Source organism: Erpetoichthys calabaricus, chromosome 3 (genome assembly GCF_900747795.2).
Source record: "Erpetoichthys calabaricus chromosome 3, fErpCal1.3, whole genome shotgun sequence".
NCBI classification, from domain to species: Eukaryota; Metazoa; Chordata; class Cladistia; order Polypteriformes; family Polypteridae; genus Erpetoichthys; species Erpetoichthys calabaricus.
Genome location: NC_041396.2, coordinates 190,418,513 through 190,442,344, shown reverse-complemented (window position 1 = coordinate 190,442,344; position 23,832 = coordinate 190,418,513). Strand labels below are relative to the sequence as shown.

Genomic DNA, 23,832 nt, shown 5'->3' with positions numbered 1-23,832 from the left:
AAGAATTAGTCCTTTATTTTTATTTTTGTTCCCCTCCCTGCTTTATGAGCTAGACTGTATAATCTCTTTCTCTCTCTCTCTACCAGCTTCTACTCTGCTTCTTGTAGGCTCCTCTAGCTGTCCCTCTTTTGTTGCCATAGCAACATGACTATAACATGTTATCACTGTTTTGCTGCCACTACAGCATGGTCTAAGTAGTAGTGCACCATTTGTACTAGAACTGACTATACTTACAGTATACACTTACCAAATACATAAAAGAGTTTGTGCAGACTGAATGTGTATGCTGTGAGACTGTTTCTTTATGTCAGCACTAGAGCAGCACTGTTTCATAACCTGTGATCATTCAGTTCTACAAGTAGGCCTTAGGAAGGACAAGTAAGAGATATACCATATATCAAATTAATATGTAGGATTTTTTCTAATAAATACCTCACAATTCATTCCAGGAATATGCTGTACTATCAGGCTTTCTTGTATATTTATTACTCAATAAAAATATAAGTTAACTTTGATAAATGGATAAGGGCTAAATATCACTGGGTGCTACTGACGAACTTAACCTTTGCATACTGCGGTTACATTTTCAACCCTTGTGTCCAAAACCATAAAGATAAAGAGACTTGCCTTTTAGCTCTGAGATTTATTTCACACTTTATGGAAAACAACAAGTACTTTTTGGCATATACAGTATCTGAAAGGTGCTATATAAAAGATTACAGTATTTAAACACAAAGCAACACCAGCATGATACAAATTCATTAAGCTCACTATTATGAGAAGCAACAATTCATGTGTCATTTTCAACTTTTTTTTTTTTAAACAAACAAATAGAAAACTGCACTGTATCTCAATAGGCAAATTCCACTAGTAAGATATATTAAAATGGGACAATGAAAGCTATAAAGCTGGCTGGTTATCTGGCTAACAAAACTCAAAAAAAAAACAGGGAAATTGATAAAAGTAGGGCCTGACAATTTTGTCTTTCAAAAGGACTTTGACAAAACATCTAATGAATACTTGTTGCACCTATTCAGGTCATCATGAATACATGGGTACAACAAACAAAGATGAAAGCTTTAACCCCCTTCTAAATTAAACAAGAAAAAGAAGTTATATAATTTTTCACTTACAGGAAATAAATTCAGGTGAAGAAAGCGATAAAGGAGATAATATGAACTTGCTTTGACCTTCAGTTTAATTGTGAACAGCAGAAAGTATGGCTATGAATGCACTTATAAGTTATAAGGAATACAATCACCTTTGTAAATCCAAGTAATGCTATCTAAACGAGATTAACAGTTAATGCAGCACAATGAAAATATTCACATGAATTTGTTATTCAGTAAGTATTAGGAAACTAGTAAATTGATGGCTTCTACTGAATGGATAGTTTCATTCTAAAACTGACAATTTTAGTATGAATAAAGTCTAGGAAATGTACTGGTCGAACTGACTAGCAATTTTAACCACATTAAAATAAAGAAAATCAGAAAAAAATATGGCCTTCACTAACAATGACACCTAAAACAGATTAATAAAGCAGCACAACTAACATATTTACACTGTATCTGAAGACATTTGTTATAATTATTAGGCAATTAGTAAATTAATTATTCCTGCTCAATTGAACGTTGACTATGTCTAAGAAAGGTAATGATCAATTTGATTTGCAACCTACCAATTTCAATCATGTCTTTCAAAATATACAAAAACAGAAAAAAATGAAGACATCCTCAAGTAGCTTCTCTAACAATAAAAAATTATTATAAAAACAAACTGTAAAACCCCAATATTGCTCTGAAAAAAATTAAAACATTTTGAACAAAACCACTGACATTCTCCATAGGCACTGAATGGATGATGGTGAGAAGTAGCTAATTCTCATTTTGTGTGTATATCATTGCTGATTTATTAATTTCAAGGCAACTTTGACCATTCTCATGCATGAGCTTCCTTCTGATCTGACTTAAAATCTCTAATTATTTTCTAGCTCTCCTCAGTAAAATGACAAACATCATTTGTGTATATTAAAATAAAACCATCAAAGTTGCTAAAAGATCAACAACATTTATTACTTACAAAGAACAATACAGGTGACCTGGAAAGATCTGGTACAATGCTTTCAGCCCATTCTTAACTCAAGAGCACTATCTCAGAAACGGTTTTATGGTAGAGGCTAAGATGGATCCAACCAATGGACACTAAACAATGTAAAAACTCAACAGACCTATATCCTCCTGGTGAACCGTTATCTGAACAGAAGCACTAAAGTTAAAATTAAATCCCTTCAAAGAAAAGAACACTCTCCCTGCAGACTAACACAGGAGACCTTCCATAATGCTGTGGGATTACTGGCATCAGGATATTTGAACATAATGAATGCAGCAAAAGCAAGAGTAAAATTTTCAACCTAGAGTTGTGAACCTGGTTTACCATTTAAAGTGTTTGCCCTTCAGCAGAATAATGATATCAAAATTAAACCAAAAGATACTCAGGGATTCAACAGGAAAAGACAGACAGTCTTCATAATTGTGATGGGATAAATAGTGTTTAACTAGGGGGCTCCGCCCCCTGCTCGCTTCGCTCGCCAACCCCTGGTGTTGGGTAACCCGAAATACACTGATGTATGTATGAGATATATTGGAGTGATAGGTTTGTTGGTTCCATCAGGACGTAAATGCAGGCCAATATCGCGGTCACATGGAGGCTCACCATCTTTACTTTGAAAGACAATTGCAACTTCATTAACGATGGGAAGATTGTATCGTCTTGGATCCTGTTCATTATCAGCTCTGTGCATTGCTTGTTTTCAGGAAGGTTCATTCGTTGATAGATCGCGTCATCTGGATCTAACACGTAGATTTGTGCATATTTGCATTCGTGATTTGGTTCAGGGTGCACTGTTCCAATCCGATGTAATATTTGTCCACATACGCGAAAGCAGTATGGGCCATTGCCAGCTGGTGGCCTGATATTCACCCCGGTAGATGCAAAAGCAAATGAACTATTGTGGGATCTAATGCAGTTCATAAAGTTTTTACTTTTGGGTACACTGATAGTTAGAAGCTTCCGTAGATATTCAGGATATTCATCTAAAGGAGGCAGTCTAACCTGACCCTTTTGACAACAACGTGTAAACTCATTAGTTGAATTGCCAGTTGTTTCTTCAGTGAAGTTAAGTGAATTACAATGACAGCAAATGATATTCATTAATCCTAATAAATGTTCATTAATAGTGGACTCATTACAGAATGCGTTGTCAGCTAATTGGCGGAATTGTTTAGCGGCTGTTTGTCGTTCCTTTCTTTGCCGTTTATCTATTGCCTCTGCTGTTTGAGAGGCGCGTTGTAGGCGCCTGCGTTCATTAATTGTATTCAGGCAGGCTCGTTTCTGTATGTCCGTTAGTTGAGATGTTTCGTTTTGGAGCCGTGACTCCTTTGGTTGCGTTGTTTGAGAGGCGCGTCGTAGGCGCCTGCGTTCAAATTTTTTTATCCAGGCGGGCTCGTTTTTGTAGCCCCGTCAGTCGAGCTCTTTCTTTTCAGAGCCGTGCCTGCTTTGCTTGCGGCATTTCAGACGCGAGTTGTAGGCGCCTGCATCCATTGATTTTATCCAGGCGGGCTCGTTTTTGTATCTCCGTCAGTTGTGGTCTTTCGTTTTGAACCTGTGCCTGCTTTGCTTCCGCAGTTTCAGATGCGCATTGTAGGCGTCTATGTTCATTGTATTTGTCCATGCGGGCTCGTTTTTGTAGCTCCGTTAGTCGAGCTGTTTGGTTTTGGAGCCGAGACAGTTTTGCTTCCGCGGCATTTCAGACTCGCATTGTAGGCGCCTGCGTTCATTGATTTTATCCAGGCGGGCTTGTTTTTGTATCTCCGTCAGTTGTGGTCTTTCGTTTTGAACCCGTGCCTGCTTTGCTTCCGCAGTTTCAGACGCGCGTTGTAGGTGCCTACGTTCATTGTATTTGTCCATGCGGGCTCGTTTTTTTTTTAGCTCCGTTAGTCGAGCTGTTTGGTTTTGGAGCCGACACAGTTTTGCTTCCGCGGTTTCAGATGCACGTTGTAGGCGCTTACATTTATTTTTTTTATCCATGCGGGCTCGTTTTTGTAGCTCCGTTAGTTGAGCTGGATTGTTTTGGAGCCGTGACCGTGACTCCATTAGTTATCCGTTGTCTACCGTTAGTAATATGGATAATTGCACTTACTGTTAATACGGAGCGTTTTCTGTGGTTGTACAGTTAATAATGCATCACTGTAATGTGATTCACATATGCTACATGGTTTGGACGTGTGAGGATGCCGTACATTTAATACGGAGAGTTCGTTTATTCTCATTACCCGGACCATGCTGTGTAGTGTGGACGTTTAGTTCAGAAGCACGTTGTAGATGCCTGCGCCTTTCGTACTTTCTCGCGCCTTCCGTACTTTGTGGACCTTTGCGGACTCCGTAGTGTCTTCCGTTTGACTCTGGGGTGCAGTGCAGAATCCTCTTTTCTGTGTGGCTGCGTCGTTAGTCGTTAGCTATGGGCGCGTTGTTGCTTCATGTCTCATTTACGTTAGTTGAGCTCTTTCGTTTTTGAGCCGTGACTCCTTCGTTCACGGTGGATCAGACTTCGCTTGCGGTTTATGAGATGCGCGCTGTAGGCGCATGCGCACTATGTCTCCTGGGTCCATCGCCGTGTACCTGCGTCCGTGCCTTCTGGTTTACCATTCTCGATTAGGAATATGGATTAGAATGATAAAGCTGGGGAAAGGTGAAGGATATAGCAAGCTAACTGATGCTCACGAGAAGTGTTTGAAGCTTCTATTCTAAAAGCTGTGTCTAGGGGTGTATGTGTGTGTGTTACTTTTCTAACAAGAATTCTACAATTTAGTGTTTTAAAAAAAACTATGTTAAGACTTAAGGAAAATTAATACAATGATGAGGGGCATTATTTTTCAGTTTGCAGCTATTTCAAAAGATATGTTTAAATTTGCTAGGATGGCAATAGACAGCAAGTGGGACTTTGGTTTGCATTGCTATTTCTGTTGCAATTGTCCCATTTCACCACTGGCCTCAAACAAAATTGTGTTGGTAGTGAGATCCTACTTCTCCATTCAATCAATATTTTAAATAATGCCTTTTATAACTAACACTGTCACAGAATGATTTACAGTGGTTATAAAATGATATCTGTCATGAATTGTTCATATTTATTGTGCGTTTACTATGATACTTAATTAAAGGTTTTGCCAAAATTCTACAGATCCCCCTGAAGGGATAACAAATAAAAACAAGAATAAAACATACTCTGTGAATATTCATTCACCCTTCAACTATTATTGGTTGTCAGCTAAGTTATGAAAAAACATTACTTGACATGATTTTTGTAATGTGATTTTGTGACAAAGAGGAGATCATGACAAAAATGCTACAGTACATAGGATTAATTAGTTTAGCATATACAACTGAATATTGTGTGGCAAGAAAAAAAAATGTGAACATTGTATTGTCCTTTGAAACCCCCTCTCCACCCCCAAATTCTTCCCCCCTCTAGTTTGAAATACTGTACAAGGTTTTAAAACATCATTTTCTTTTTCTAAAGCACCAACACAGGTGTAGTTAGTCTGGATAGTTTTCCATTGACTCTGCGGAGTTTACAGAAATTCAGACAGCCAAGATACTACAAATACTGCTGCCTCAGCTATCCCTTGATGAGTCACAAATATGTGTGAAAAATTTGACATGTTCTCTTAAAGTATGCATTGGCAAACTAAAGCCTATAGAATCTGGAATGTTTCCCATAGGCCTGCTGTCAAAACTACGATGATAAAGGCATTATATAATAATATACATTATAAAATAATTTCATTAAGTGCTTCATTTTATTTGAATGCAATTTTTTTTTCTTTTTTTCACCAAAAACATTTTCTGTTGGCTATTACTGTATTTTTTTAATATGGACAATGAACTTTTAAAACCTCTATGATACAAAAAAAAAGTTTACTTAACATAAGATATTTATTCGAGTAAATTTCCGAGTGCAACTTGATCAGCTTGAAGATATGTTTGCTAAACTGTCCTTCAATGGGGAGGCAATAGATTTCAATCCTTGATTACATTTTTTTTATGTAGACGAAATGCTTTTAAAGACTCCAGTCCACAATGTCAAGAAATCCTGAGTTATAAATATTCAACCACTGCTAGCTTTTTTTGTGGGGCACATCTTTCTCAACTCCAGAAAAGAAACTGTTTGCTTGTCAGGGCACCATTTTAAAATGTGGATATATAACAAACTCAGGATTGTGCATCCAGCACCAAATTTCAGAGTGCAATGACAAAGTGAAAGATTAAGACTACATCCATACTACCCCATTTTAATGAATAAATAATGTTTTTAAAACAAAGCAATCTATGTCCATATTAAAACAATGCCCAATACTGGGCATTTGTGCATCAGCAGAAAAACCCTTTAAGGGAGGGATGGTAATGTCACATTAATGTAATGGCCACAAATATATTCCAAAACAGTAGTGAATGGTAAATGACTTGACGTTTTCACATGTATGCAGCATTCAAACTGTACAAAATGCAATTTAGAGGCTTACAGGTAAGCAACACAACAAGCACCATGGAAGGAAAAACGTCTATGTTCATAATATGCCAAAGTCAATATCACATTTTTCAGCACTTTTATTTCATTTTCCACAAATTATTCTGAACATTAAATAAAATCCACATAATCCCCAGTGCTCTTTCTAAGCATGTCTACATCAGCTCTGCCCATGCAGCCAGGCGGTATTGAGCATGACAAATATACAGCAGGGATTAGAAGAGGAAGTGTTTGGAACAGGTAGGGTTAGTGCTGCTGTTTGCAAATGGTTTGGTTTCCCAGGATAACAGTTCAACCAGTATAACTTCTAAAGATAAAACATGTTACCACATATCAACAGGCCATCCTGGCACATGTAGCACCTGCAACACGCCCTTCTACTTCACTGGTAAAGCAAACTCTGATGTATAGCATATGAGCAGACAATTTGCTGGCAGGATTAAGAACTACAGTAACTGCAGTATTTCAGAACCTACTTAATTTGTGCCCAAAAAATACTTGTACTTTGCCAGTGTCAAATAACTACACTAGCCAGTAATTGAAATCACACCACAAGTGTGACGTCCACACAGTAAGCCCTTGCAGCTTCATTTCATACAGTCTCAACTTCATAGTGTTTTTTTCTTTCCTTTTTCTTTCTTCAGAGTTTGTGTATCAGTTATGATAAGCTGCTTACTGGTCTTTATATTTTCGCATTGAGTTTGTATTTTTGTTTAGCAAGTGAAATGAGCTTCCTAATGATTGTGAGAAAGTCTGTCATGAATGGTTAAGTTACGGTGTTGTGTTGTTTACTGTTGTTTTCATCTTGTTTACGGTTCTGTTTTGTTTTTGTCTTCTCACCATACTTTGTGGCTTCCCATTTTAAGAAGCAACAGTTTGAAATGTTTAACTTACTTAACATTTCCCACGTTGTGTGCTCCTATGATCTAATGTAAGTGTACAGTGGTTAAACAAAAAAAACGCAACTGTTCCAAAAGATTAGCTAATTTCTATATGATATTTGACATGTTTATCTTTAGTTATATATATATTAACTTTCTACAAAGTGTTCATTCACATCTTTAAACAAGGTATGTGGAAGTGTATGCGATACAATGTTACTTTGCATGCCTTGGTAGATAAATGCAAATATTTTTACTAAAGATTCTGTAAAAGGTTAGATGAGTTTTGTAAATCAGTTTTAAGAATTGGTTGGGCACTTTTTCAAAACTGTTTTAACTTGAGCTGTCAAAAGCACCTTAAAAGATACCGCATTTTTCTCATCATTTGGTGTAGTTCAATGGTTCTGTTTGATTATTTATTGTAGACCACTCATAGAAATAAATGTCGTCAGACACAGACTGAAGAACTCAATTTGTTTATGTTTAAAAAATAGGATTAGATACAGTATGTTGTTGTCCTTTGTGCCGTATTCTGTGACTCTCTGACCTGTCAGAAAAAACATGTATATGCAAATACCTAATTTAGAACCATTATAAATGATGTAAATGTATGTTACAGGTATTGTAATCTGTGATTTGTGAGGTAATGAATTAAAAACATTGTCTTCTTTTATATGAAACCGCCAAATAGAAAGAAACAGCAATGTTTACTGATTGACAGACACTGATGCGAGCAAGGCAGGCAAGGTTTTGAACATAATGCATACAATGGAAAAATCAAAATTAAGTGAAGGAGACATACTGTAAAATAAAAATTGTTGGAAAAAAACATGCTACTTGAGAATTCTTTTTGAGGCTCAGCTGTTCATGAAATTGTTACATTTTGGGGGAAATAAACATGTTTGATAACATTTCATATCATTAATGTGGAAAAACATACAAGGCTTCTGGTATATTTTATATGGTGGTGACCTTTAAGGTGCTTTGAGAACATAGAGATATTTTGAATAGTACAGTTTTGTTCAAAATAATCGTAATATAATTTTAAGTCCATGTCTCATAATCCTAAAGCCTGTTATGTTGATTATATGTTTTGCTTCCTTGAAGGGTGACCAATCAAACAATGAAACATTGTAACAAGCAGGATCCAATCGTTGAAGGAGTATGTAATAAGGGCAAACAAAACCATGTGCAATTAAAATGTGTGCTTTCGAAAGGCTATGTTTTCACCTGTCCACAATTCAATGCCAAGCAATACATTATATAAGATGCAGCTTTGAAGTTAATAAACTGTGTGTCCAAGACTATAGCTATACTATAAGGATTATAAGGGAAAACTAGCATTTTATTTAACTGTATGCATTAAACAAAGAGGTTAGTAAAAAGTTTATGGAGAAAGTTAAATGAAGCCAGAGAACAAGAGAACAGGACAAGAAGTATAGGCAAGTTGGTGATCTCAATGATGGCATCATATTGACAGGGACTGTTGTGGAAGGTGGGAGAAGATATAGGTGAATGAAGACAAGTATTAGAGGGGCTAGTTATAAACGTAAAAGTTTCAAAAGACAGTGTGGACCAAGTATTAAATAACTGTAGAAAAGGGATCCACTAGATGTTATTCTTCTGAACCATCAGCTAAACAAAAAAGGTTTTTTAACACAGTATTGAATTCTGGGATGCAAATAAACATGCTAATGCAGAAAACTCTGGAACAAACATGCAAATGTACAGTAAAAGTTAGGAAAAAGTGTTACCGGTTATGAGTAACTTCAGATAAGCTAAGTATAAACCTTTAGGAAAATGTGAAATGGGGGGTTTTGGGTACTTTGTTATTTAACTTGTACCTCATAATTAGTTTAAATTTAAACTTAACTTATATTTGCCATGTGTCAAGTCACAGTATAAAACAAAGCACCTATTGGAGTGACACAGACTCCTATTTGTCTCTGGAGAGAGATGGAAGTGAAGCAGACAACATGCCTGCTTTCAAAATGATACAGGTTTTTAATATGAGAACACTGTGCCTGCTATAAATAGGTGAGTTATAAAGACACACTGAAAATGACCTGCTGGCTAAGGACAAATATAAACAGCTGCAGGTATGAAGTAAAAATTCAAGCAGACCAAGCCTGTTTCATTATGGCTCATCTTTTTAATTTTTTTGGATTAAAAAGAATTGACTCTTTAAATTACACAGACATCTCTCTCTTGATTACACTGATGGACACTCATTTGAATTGTTCAGGTTGTATCTTTTCTTTTACTTTTCAGTTCTAGTATTTAATATCTAGTTTCTCTGCAAATAAACACAATTAATGATTAAATTCAAGTATGAATGTTTCAGTATTAAAACTTGTCATTTTTATTGATATCCTCTGCCTCCAGTGTGCTTGTTTGAGTGATCCCCAATTTGCTCAGTTCTTCAACGGTAGTGATCAGGCCTCATTGGATTATGTCATTTATGTTTGTTCAGGTGCGAGTCGTGCTCATTCTGTTAACATTGTGCAGCCCTTTTAGGGGTAACAATGAGAAAGCTGAAGGATATAGGCATCCCTCTGGACCCTGCTGAGGTATATTAAAACTGACGTTTCCTGCCTCTATTGCTCTTGTTGATTTGTGCTGCCTTTTCAAAGGTTATCAGGTAAGTCCCAGCAGGAGCACAGCGCTTGAAGTGGCTCCTGGCCTGTGCCAAAGGTATTTTAAATTGATGTCCATCTAGGTGAAACACCCAGGGACATGGATACACTCTTGTTCCCTGTAAAGGTATTCTTGCTTGCTCTGTTTGGAAGTTAAGGTTGCCAGCCTTGGGCATATTGCTTGATCTGATTTGTGTGCTTGAGATATGAGTGATAAGTATCATGGAGGGTACATCTAAATCAAGGTTAATAATTTAACCATTTCCAGTATTAACTTGTACACTAATATAAAAAGAATCTTAGAGGTTAAAGTTGTTTTCATGGACACTTTGACACTGCAAAACAACAGTGAGAGTCTAATAATTTATTTCTACTAAATAGTATTTTAATCCAGAGTTATATATATATATATATATATATATATATATATATATATATATATATATATATATATATATATATCCATCCATCCATTTTCCAACCCGCTGAATCCGAACACAGGGTCACGGGGGTCTGCTGGAGCCAATCCCAGCCAACACAGGGCACAAGGCAGGGAACAAACCTGGGCAGGGTGCCAACCCACCGCAGGACACACACAAACACACCCACACACCAAGCACACACTAGGGCCAATTTAGAATCACCAATCCACCTAACCTGCATGTCTTTGGACTGTGGGAGGAAACCGGAGCGCCCGGAGGAAACCCACGCAGACACGGGGAGAACATGCAAACTCCACGCAGGGAGGACCCGGGAAGCGAACCCAGGTCCCCAGATCTCCCAACTGCGAGGCAGCAGCGCTACCCACTGCGCCACATATATATGTACAAAAACTCCAAATGTTGAATGAAAACTGTTCAAAGAAGATTAAAAGATGTGCATGATCAAAGTAGCAGTATGTTAACATTTTACCAATGCCTCAATCTAATTTCCAAAACAGAACATTCAAATAACTAAAAAAAAAAAAAAATAAGGAAACATAAAAAGTTGACGTGGTGTCATGTACTCATGAGATATTCACTCCATCCTGTACTGTTGTAGCATCTGTATCAAAGCACTCTACTGACTGTACTATGTCAGTCAGCTCAAAACCCCAAATTTAATATCCCCTCATACAGTATATCCTCTAGTTTACAAGAGTTGTGGAGATTTAAAACAGTTAGCTAGTCTGCTAAACAAATAATCTGAATTCAGCATGTCAGTTGTAGCGACTGGAGAAAAGAAAAAAAAAGAAAAAAAAAAAGCAGATTGAGTGGTACTTCCCTGTAACAAATTTCTACAAGCAAGTGCTTTGTGCAATTTTCAGGAAAAAAAATGTAAGTGGGAATGGAGAGCATTTAAAAATAAAAAAACAAACACCTTTTAGTGTGAAACATACATTACTTAGTGATTACGACAGTACTATTATTCATGATTTAAATGGATTTGTATACATACTGTATTATGTGATTATTCTGCTATACAGTGGAACCTCGGGTCACGACCGTAATTCGTTCCAAAATTCTGGTCGTGACCCGAAGTAATTTCCCCCCATAGGATTGCATGTAAATACAATTAATCCATTCCAGACCGTACGAACTGTATGTAAATATTTTTTAAAAGATTTTTAAACAAAAATATAGTTAATTAAACCATAGAATGCACAGCGTAATAGTAAACTAAATGTAAAAACATTGAATAACACTGAGAAAAACAACACTGCAAGAGTTTGCGCTATAGCACTACAACCCGCTTTTAAGTTTTAAGTACCGGGAAAAAAATGAACATTTGAAAAATCCGTAATTTAATAAACAACCAAGAAAAGTAACATTGCAACAATGCACGCTACGAACCGAACGCTGTAAACAGAAGTGAAGTGGAAGTTAAAATCCAATAGAAAAAAGTCTTCATTAAATACAGCGGGGTTAAAACAATGCTCAAATCAGTCTCTTTAAAAACAAGCCCAGTGCATTCTTTAACTGCCTTCTGGCCTTATGCAGCCAGCCCTATCTCTCTCGCGCATGCGTGCGTGCGCGTGTGTGTGTCTGTCTTTCTGTCTCTCTCTCACTCGCTGCACAGGGAGAGACTGAACACATGCGGAAATCATCGGCACGCACAAACCGAAACGGAAACTAGCTTGTTCGTATACCGAGTGTGTGGTCGTGAACAGATGCAAAAGTTTGCCGAACTTTTTGGTCGTAACCCGATTTGTACGTGTTCAGAGACGTTCGTGAACTGAGGTACATTTATAATAAATATACAGTATATATATATATATATATATATATATATATATATATATATATATATATATATATATATATATATTTATTTATAAATATAATATATACACAGTATATTTAGCTTGAATTTATACAGTCAATAATAAGGAATTTTAGCATGTACTAAGAGTATCAGATGCTACAATGGATTCAGAAAGTATTCAGATCCCTTCACTTCCTGCACGCTTATTAGTTGTAAATTTAACGGATAAATTAGCCACTTTTACTCATCAATCTATACTCACTAACTTATAATGAGAAAGTGAAAATATATTTTAAGATAGTTTTGCAAATTTATTAAAAGTTGAAAACTGAAATCACTCATTCATGTATGTATTCAAACCCTTCACTATTGCACTCTGATTCTGGTCAAGTGCATCCTGTTTGGTTTAATTATTTTTGAGATGTATCTAGAACTTGACTGGAATCCAAGTATGGCAAACTGAATTAACTGGACATTATTAAGAAAGTCACATGCCTGTGTACATTAGGACCCACAATTCATACTGCACGTCAAGACAAAACCCAAGTCATAAATTCTAAGGAACTCTCTGTAGACCTCGGCGAACAAATTGCTGTGAGGCAAAGATCGGCACAAGGGCATAAATCTCTGAGTATTGCCAGGGCTACAGTGGCCTCAATACCAATGAAACTGAAGACTTTTAGAACCACCAGCACTTCCTAGAGTTGGCCATCCAGCCTAGCCGAGTAACCAGGCAAGTATTCTGAATCCACTGTACATGAAGTACTAAGAAAGGGCCCTTCAAAATGTAAGCATACTGACTAATACTACAAAACATGAACAAAGATGAAGGTCAGGCTTAAGAGTTGTTTATATCACAGAATACTCGGGTAACTGAAAAAAGCAATGTAGAAAAGTCATACTAGGTTATTTTGTAAATTATTAATAATGTAAAGAAAATGTGAATAATATAAAAGGTGCAGCTAATACGATATGCTGCTGGTTGACTGGCTGTCTACCATTTAAAATGTTTTAACATCTAAGTGCTGGCTTACTAGAATTCATCAAGCCATTCAGCCTTCTGATCTTTTCTTCAAATCGAACCACCCTTACAGAGCTGAAGATTAAAAAACCTAGAAGCAGATAAGAAACTTGCTGATGATCCTGTATTCCTGTTGTACAAGAGACCCTTGTTCTGACGATGTGCTCCTTTACTCTGCTTTGACGGCAGTTTGTTTCTAGAAGTTAATTCAGTATTTAAGGTCAGGCTAAATGCAATTCATTCTGTAATTTGAGAGTTTACTTTATTGTTTGATAGAGCTGTGTGTTTTTGGGCTGGAATCAGGCTATGAGGTAAAACATGTTACCCCTGAAAAAAACAAAAAAGACAAAAACAATTAAGACGTAAACAACCTGAATAAGGGAACATCCCCATGTTATTGTATTCTTTAGGCTTAAAAACATTCAAATCAAGAGTAGTGCAACTACTGAGGGATTCTGAAACCGGAAGTTAGTTCTACTGACTACAAATGTAGACTATAAAGACAATAAAAGACTACAGCTATTGTAGTATAATTTAAAGATTTTCTTGAAAATTACCAGACCTTTCTTTTACATGCCACCATGTGCCTTTGGAAATTAAAGCAATTCTGCATATTTCCCGTTCTTGTAAAACATACACGTGTCATGTCATTTTTTTAAAGCACTGATTGCATACAGAATCACTTAAGCATGATCAGTTCTGTGATTCATTTACATTTATTACAAATCATTTGTAGCAATATAATATAATTTTCATCAAATGAATGCCAACAAAGTAAAATAATAAAATATACAGTAAATAAAATATTTTGCAACAAACAGTAGATGCAATATTGTATTGTTCTACCAAAACAACCTCCTTTCAGCAGGAGTGCCAATACTACAATCCCCATTTTGGCACAATTGGGTTGCCCTTATCAATGTTCACTTGAAAGGAAGCATTTTATTTTTCTTTGCTGTAAGGATATCTGCTACATCACAAACTTAACAACAAAACATTACGGAAACAGATTTGTGAATCTCTCCACTGATTTTGCCTGTAAGCTGATGATATGTCTGTATTAATTTACCATTATGAGTTGCACATCTAAATTCAGTATAAAGTCATAGTGAGCCCCCCCGGGAATCTGTTTTACCGATTTCTTGTAAACGTGGGCAGTTATTTATAGCACGTCCACTCATTTTGAATTCACCCAACATGCCCACTCTTACTGGCAAGAACTTAATTATTTTTATGTACATTATATCTGCTGAAAAAATAATTATGTTGAAGGTTAAGTAAGAAACCAATTAACAAAAGATGGTTATATACAACATTATATACACTGACAGACGCTTTTAAGTATTATTGGATTTGCCTTTCAGTCTTTAAATATTTACTTGTAATTAGTTGTTTTTCTTAAACTTGTCAAACGTAATTATTGCTAACGTCTTTTCTGCCAATTGTGAAAGTGCAAATATGTTTGATGACAATACTGTATCTAAATACTGTTTTAATTTTCTTTTTTAAAAGTCCACCAAATCGTTGAGAGTTGACCAAAATATTTGATTTTATTTAACTGCTCTAGCTTTGTTATCACCTTGTGCCCAAAGCAAGCTGGAGTAGGCAACAATGCCTATGAGCATAAACAGGATTAAGGGTAGTTACATGTCAAATCATCACACTTTTGGATATTACTGTCACAGATTTTAAAGCAACCTGGCATGCTAATTTGGTCATACGAGTAATCCATGGAACTGAAATTACACATGTCTTGGATCAACATTAAGGGAAATTTAAGCTAACAAAGTTTGAACTTATTGGGTGGGGTGTGGGGTTATAATTTTGACTGGCTATATCTCCCTAAATCTAAGTTGTACAGAAATGATTCTATGTTTTGCATAAATGCTATGCTATCCCCAAAATGAAAAATTACCATATTATGAGGGCTTATAATATTAAACATTGAATAGCAAAAAAAATCTATACTTTAAAATTGTTAATTTTTTTACTAAAGCTAGCTTATAATGTCATGAACAGCTCCAGAAAATGTGGTCTTTGGTTTCTGGGTCATTGTTGAGGTATCATTACCTATCTGAAGTGTGCATCAAAACCACAACTCCTTACAATGCTATTGAATAGCAGTTTGTGATCAGTGAATGGTACAGGTCTATAGGTGTGTTAAAAGAGACCCAAACAGTTTAAAATATTTATTCTGTAATAGCCTTTGTGTTTCATATCAAATAGTTGATCTTTCATTTTAATAGGTGCAGCTGGATCTGATCCAACTCCACCTCCTGGAGTTTTGTTTTTGCAGTGAAACCCTTCTCACCATTCTCTGAACAATTATCTCAATGAATACTGCATAAATGGACTAATGGGATAGGGCTTGAATTTCAGCATGAGATTGTAGAAATAGTGCCAATTATTTAAAATTATTGGTTTAACTTAATAAAGCAGAAAATCCTGTTGCTCTTTCAAAATAAAAAGGCTTTTGTTATTGCTATTTTATCCTACTTTGGAATTAGTTCCAAAATAAAAATACACCCTGCAACCCTACTTTGGATATACGGGTATACAAAATCATTGGATGGTTAAAAATACACTAAATTATTTGTGCATGCCTTGAGAGTTTGATGATATGGCTAATCAGCAATCATTTAACTTATAACATTATACATTTGAATGAGGGAGTTAGAAATGATACTGAGATTGAATTTACACTCATCCTCTGAATATATGTGACACGGTAAGAGATGTCTGTCCAGCAATCCATCCATTTTCTGACTGGCCTATTAAGTCTGTAATTCTGGTAGCAGCTGCCAATCCACAGTGGGAACGAAGAAGCAAATATATAAACAATTTTCAAACTGTGTGTTCCTCTCTAGTCAACAGGCTTTTCAAAACTTTCATGCTGGCCACACATTTATGTGATGTAACTTAGTTTTGGAGTACAACGTAAATTTAATGATACGACATGTAACGGGCTAACAGAAGTGAATAATTGAAGGGATGCACAGTTAGCAGGGTTGTTGGTTTTGAAGCCAAAGTACTGATAATTAACATAAAAACTAAAATGTGACAAATGTAGTGAGCAACTAATCTTAATATCATATCTTTATTTTCGGTCACTTTGGGGAGTAATACTTTTAGTGTCAACACATGTTTGCAAAAGCGCATGCTGCTTGTGATTCTAAACTGTCATTCCAAGCTCACATGAAATCTGTTTACAAATCTGTTTATTTTCATTTTCATTTCTATCCTGCTGCCAAGGCTTTTATTCATTGCTTTTATTTTATGTTTTAACCTCCGAACTACTGTAATGCACTAGCTCCCTGATGACTTTTAAAGGTTTACATGATATGTTCACTGACCTGTTTAGCAGATATATTTACTTCTTAGAGTGGCACAATTGTAGTGCTGCAGCCTCACAGCAGGTTCACATCTTGGGTCCTCCCTGCATGGAGTTTGCATGTTCTCCCCGTGGGTTTCCTCCAGGTGCTCTGGTTTCTTCCCACAGTCCAAAGACATGCAGACTAGGTGAATTGACAGTCCTAAATTGGCCCTAGTGTGTGTGTATGTGTGCGTTTGCGTGTGTGTGACAGTTTGCCCTGCAACAAAGTGGTGCCCTGTCTAGGGTTTATTCCAGCCCGGCGCCCTAAGCTAGTTGGGATAGGCTCCAGCAGATCCCTGCGACCCTGTTCAGGACTAAGTGGGTTAGAAAATGACTGACTTACTTCTTAAATGCCAATCATAACTTTCCTCTCTGAGCTCGTGCCTTTGGTTATTTTGCTCCAAAACGTTGGAATTCTTGCCTTTTTCAATAAGCCATAATCAAATCACTTGACTTATTTAAATGTAAACTAAAGACTTACTTATGTGATCAAGCATTTTATTTCTCACCGACTTGTTTATAGGCTATTTACATGTTAATCCTAAGAGTGACTTTTATCCTACTATCTATCTACAGTACCTGTATTCATTATGGTCTTGTTTCAGGCTATTACACGTAGAACTTGTTCTTTCCTATCTCTGTGTCTTTTTGCACATTTATATTATTTTTCTTTAATTTCTGTTTATGTATTATCAATGTAAAGTGCACAAGATACTTTCGTGTACACTTAAATCTCTTAAAATCCTTGTGAAAGCACATACAACATCCATTTGGGTGGTATGGAACCAAATAGGATGCAGACATCAGTTAGTAGTAGTAGTAGGAATAATTACTGCTTTTAAGGTTAATGGAGCTCAGTCTACTTGGGCATAAGACATATTCTTCAAAAGACAAGTTTGATTCCACAAAGGCAATATTTCTGGGATGCAAAATTAAAGTACCAGTACTTTATGACTCTGTAAGTGTAATAACCAGCTAATGTCTCCTCAATATACTGACACAAATAAATCTGATAACAGCTAAAGTCATAAACCTGACCAAGTGACTAGGTAACAAATTTCACTTTAAAAGTATACAGTGAACTTACCAAACTAGCTTTAAAAAGTTTATGTAAATGAAAATATCCTGAATAATACTAGTATTCAGTTTAATAATTCATGTGGCACTGCTATAATAAAGTTATATTTTTTTCAGTATTGATCCATCCAACTATTTTCAAATGTGCTTATCCTGAGCAGAATCATGGAGAAGTTGGATCCTATCCAAGCAACCATTAAGTGCAACGAAGGAACAACCTCTTGAATGGGCAGCAGTTTAAGCATTAATTTTAAGTAGAATTAATTTTTGTGTTACTGAACAGAAAATATCAGTGAATAAATTTAGTATTTGGAAATGGTCAGATAAATCAGGTAATCCATTATAAAAATATATTTATACACATATACATGTGCACTACTGTATACACATTGATACTAACACAGAAAGACATAAATACACTTGTTACATGATTTTTTAAGTATAAATTATAAACTGAATTATTAATTTTTAAACTAACTTCAGCACTAGCTTTGTTAACACTGGACTACAGAAACACAGCCGGGCCTAAGGATATATAACGTGCATACAGGTCAATTTTTTACTTTCAGCCTTCATTTTAAATAATCAAAAGCAACTCAACCTTAGATCACAGAACATGTACAATGTATCATGTTAGTGCAGTAAATCCTGGTAAAATAAATGTTATTTTAAGGGTATAATTAACCAGTTCTCTGCTGTTGCTCACTCTTAAGCATCTCACTTAAAGATGGCAATGGGAAAAGCAGTCTGAGCTAAGCTCACATTTGGTATTCTCAAAGTCCAACTCTGCACTGTATTAACAGCCACAATGAATTAGTTTGTTTAAAGAACTATGCACTGCTGTGAATTAATGTCTGCCATTATGTTTCATGAAGACTGGCCAAAGAAAATTGTAGACTATGTTCTAATTTTGCCAATATTATAAATTCCAGAATAAAATTCATTAAAAAAAGTATAGTAAAACTTTTTTGTGTGATGCAGTAAAAACCAAACATACTGTATTGCCGTACCTGGCAGAAAATACACAACGAGGTAGTGGTGATCTAACTTCACATACTGCTCAGGACAGGTAGCTACAAAAATGAAAAAAAAATGCTATATTCTGTGCCTACTGTGTGCTCATATTTTACCAAAATCTTTTAGATAATATTCATATGCCACACAGGACATAGCACATATCTGTCAAACATTGCCATGCTTTGCTCAGAAGACCTGGATATAGTCAAAATAGTAATCGATAACAATCTAAAGTCTAGTACAATGAATTGTATCTCTTTATCAATGTAAGCATCACTATAAAGATCTCCAATCAAAAATTTGAGAATCATTTCTGCAACTATTTTGCACACCATACTTTCATCATCAATGTATTAAAGTATATTCTATTGACAATATACTTTAACAAAATAAAATTGTATTTAAATCACTATAACAAACATAAAATGTCTATTATATCAACTTGTCACGTCACATCATTTTCCAACCTGCTTAATCCACACCAGGGTCATGGGGGGTGCTGGAGCCCATCCCAGCTAGCATAGGGCACAAGGCAGGAATAAACCCTGGACAAGTCATTGGTTCATCACAGGGTGCTGTAAAAGCAATTTGTATTATGTATAAATTAGTAGATCCTTGACCGACTTCACTATCAATCTGCTTGTAGAGTTATACAAAATATCATAAAATGAAATTCTAAGCAGCATCAAGTTGACTCATCAAGACTTTAAAATTAAAATCTCAGAGTAAAGTAACTCTGTTTCAGAAGTGGATCAATACAAAAAAAAAAGATTTCCAAACCTTCAGTATTACATGCAGCTACAAACTTGGCTGCCATTTATTGGGTCTGCAAAAATTAGCAGGAGCTACAAGATAACACATTTAAATGGAATAACCAATACATGATAATCAGAAGGAGATTACAGGATAATTTGTCACAGATCATCTGATTAGATACTGAGTATAACCACAAAAAAGCTTTTTCAATGGTTGCAAGAAGATATAAAAAATTAAGGGTTATGCATTCCATGTGTCCAGTAAAAACAAATCTACCAATTGAGTATTTATGGATTTGCTTACTCTTTGAATATAATTATGAGTTCGAGACATGTCCTTGTTGTCAAAATATGGCAGGGTTCACAGCAAACTTTAATTTACTTGCACTCATTCATGTTTCACAATATAACCTGCTTAAAATCTATTTTGCCAATTCTTTTCTATATCTTACACTGCAGTGTGTTATTTTTCAACATTTGACACAGAAACAGACATAAAATTGAACTTCTGAAAGACATTTGTACTTTTATAATATGCCATCCTCAATATCTTTTTAATCTTAAAGGAAAATTATTGTTTCAAAAAAGCATGGTCTTGGAATGACTTAAAAATGTTGACAAGGCATAATTTACAGATGTAGTGTAGCTGAAACTAGTAGTTTCCTCTTCCTCTTTTCTTTTACAAGTTGCAGTTCACCAGCCTCCACACTCTTGCATGATATAACAGATCAGGCCAAACATGAACAATACTCAGATAAGAGTCGCAAAAAAACTCTTTCTGGGTGTAAGTATATAAAAGTTGTGTTTATTAACTACTACAGTCAAAAAAGAGCATACTTAGATCTAGAAACATGAATGCTCTTCATATTAGCCATTGACATGTTGTCTTTAATCATCTTCTGGCCAAAATCACACAAATGTAAAAATCAGCCAAAGGCAAGGGAATTTATTTTAATGAGGCAATATTTATAACAAAATGCAAATTCAAAATGAGTGACATGGTTAAATTAATAATGGTCATGTTTGGCTAAGTAGACATCAATTTTTAAAATTTCCCCACGAAGTCTGCTACCTTAATGCGGTACTTTCTTTTCTTTTAAATGTTTATTTAATGTTTGTATTAACATTTTTATGTATACTATTTATAATAATGTTTAATACGTTTTCAATTAACACTTAATGACATTTGTAACATTTTGTTGTACTTCCTCAGTAACAATATTCGTTTTCACCAATGTAAAAAAAGAACTATTGACCAGAATTAAACGTCTTTACTTTTTATTCTTTACACAACCTTACTCTTACCTTTTACAAAAGACAGTAGTACTTGAAATATGTGCTTTTAATTATAGAAATGTTTATTACAGTATTTGTTTCCATCATTGCTAAAATTTTAATTCATACAGAATTGCAATTTATGTATATACAGTTTTTGAGTTGCATTATATACTGCAAAAGCTATTTGGCAGTTAGTTAGGTTACGTTGATAGAAGTATTTTCTTATTTATGTTAAAATGTTTGCCTATATATTGGTGCATAGTCAAAGGGTGCTTGTATTATAACCACCAGAAGCTTAACTGAAAATGGAATATTCTAATTATTTCTTGTCATTCTGACTTTAGACTAGTTCAGTTTAAGTTCTGCCTTGCTGTTGGTAAGGCATGGCAGGCAAACTGTTTCAAACCATACTGAATGTATTGAACGTATTGAGGTACTAAAGTGAAGCCTATGTAAGTTTGCCAAAGAAAAGTAGAAACCTTTAAGTATAGAAAGTAACTGATGGTTAACAAGGGAAAGCTAAAATTGTAATGAAACACAGAAAACTTTTTTCCCCTTTTGCCTTTTATTCTGCGTGTGTAATACGTTTTTCTGAATTTTTGTAATTTTTTCCTTTTTAAATTTTCATTAAACCTTTAAAACCAAGTTTTTGAATTGAGAAATTTCTTTGTTATGCGTTTGAGTCATGCTGGATCCTGCTAGTGAACTCAGCAGCTGATCAACTTAGGGAACCTAGAAAAGGCACAGCAACATATAATTTATAGGGTATTGAAAATGGTACTGAATTTCAATACTTCTATTAGTATCATATTGAAGTTTGAATGTTTGGAATCGTGACAACCCTAGTAGGCATTATTCCATTAATTATGTACCACACTGCAAGAGTACTAGCAACACACAAGCAACTCTATTACAAAATCAGAGAAACATCCACATTTTAAAAATAATGGTTCTACCTCTTTTATTTCTGTAATAGTTTGCTAAAAATGTGGCTTTTCAACCAAGAAACAGACAACTATTACTCAACAATCTATTCATTAAAACAAATGAATAACTGCTGCATTACAGACACTTGCATTGGCAATGGATGCCGTATCCTACGTTACAGGATGCAGAGTATCCCCAGCACCCCACATTCCCTTGGCTATGACATCATTCTATCTTGGCTCCAACAGAAACTTTTAAAACGGTAGGACCATTAATGACACACCTACCTTGAACCTAGTAGAACACCTTCTGTAGGTTAAAACTATTTGTACCATCTCTGTGATAGACAGAGAGAGAGAGGCATGGACAACAGAGACCGCTGAATCAATCCTGTTCATAATCTACAATATTCACCCTGTCGTGAATGGCTGGGGCCCTTGCCCGGGCGGGACGCCTCTTCCTGGAAGGACCAAAGGAGCAAGTGTGGACAGAGCATTACCTCCTCTAGAATACTAGATGGCAGCCCCCTGGGTGGCAACGGTGCCTCGGACTCCTACACGGCTTCATGGGAGATGAAGTTGGTTACAGCCCTGTTGGGATTTGGTGGCACCGCCAGGGGGTGCTGCAGCTGTTCCTGGGCCCGTGTGAGCAGTTCTTCTGCCACACCCAGCAGTACTGCCAGAAGTGGGGCAACAAGCACCTGAAGCACTTCCAGGTGACGAGGTTAGCAGGCATTACTCAGTAAGCCAGAGTCGAGAGGAGGGAGACAAAGCTTGCCAAGGAGGAGTGGAGGAGGAAAACAAGTATTGTGTATTGTGTGTTCTGCTTGTGCTATTTGGACTGTGTTGTGCCTGTGGGAAACGGGGAAGGTGTTTCCCACGAGGTAAAGAAAATAAAAACAAACTTGTGCTTTATAAGTGTGCGTCCTACGTCTGTCTGTGTCGGGTTGGGTGGCTGCTACGCCCTCTAGAGTTGTCACAACCCTTTCTTCTATTCCTGTTTATTGTACCCGAGATATCTGTAAGTCACTAATCAATAACACCTGCAAAAATGGCACTTGATTTCTATACCCACAAACAGTAGGATTAGTGAAAACAAAATAATCAAGGGAAAGTTGAGTAGACTAATTGCCAGTACAAATTTGTGTGTGTCTGTGAAAAACAATCAAAACAGCAAGTGTAAGAATTTAGTTCACCAACAAGCCAAGACTGAAATTCAAAGGAGAACTCATTACTATAAAAATGACAGGTGGTTAAACAAGGCAAAAGAAAGCCCTAATATGCACAACATGCATGGTGTATTCAGCATAGCTCAGTCATTCATGGATCAAACCCTTTGAGGTCAAAGTGTGAAGAAAAGAGACAGAAGGATGATGAAGCTGAAAATTGAATGTCTTTAACCAGGACAACGCTGACAATTATTTCACACAACACTGAGTTAGGGATGGGACCAGAAACTCACACTGTGACAAGAGAAATACATGTAAACAGAACATAAAACACCAACACAAAAGGATCTTCAGAAAGAGTACAGTTAAGCTAATATGCACATGAAGAGATGGTAATGTGACATGGGAACAAGTATCTAAGGAACTACCAAGTCAGGAAATACTACCATTTCCCTTTACATATTTATTTTTGGCATTTAACATGCAGCCCTGACAAGCAGCACACAAGTCTTGTTTTCATTTCTATTAAATATTTTTTAACCCATCTCTCCAAACCACTGCTCAGCATACAACCCTTTAAAAATGTATCCATCCATTTCCTAACTCAGTTAATTCAATAATATGAATATCATCCCATGATAACTGGAAAATAAAATTTAATAACATATATTCCTTTAAGTGAACATCTTGGAAGGGGCTCTTGGGACAAAAAATTAAAAATGTTCTGTGGATGCAACAGACAACAAACAATAGCACAAAAGGGGCCATCCAAGAAAAGCAAGAAAACTCTCTACTGACTTGCATATGATTACATCCTCGACGTGCATAGGAATATATCTTTCTTCTCAAATAGCTGAGCCGTGCTG

The 23,832-nt window shown here is 35.9% G+C and overlaps 1 protein-coding gene across 3 annotated transcripts in view; it reads right to left on the bottom strand.

The window, feature by feature from the left end:
• Window positions 1-23,832, bottom strand: part of scml4 (Scm polycomb group protein like 4) — a 268,399-nt gene that overhangs the window by 98,432 nt on the left and 146,135 nt on the right. The window lies entirely within an intron of this gene.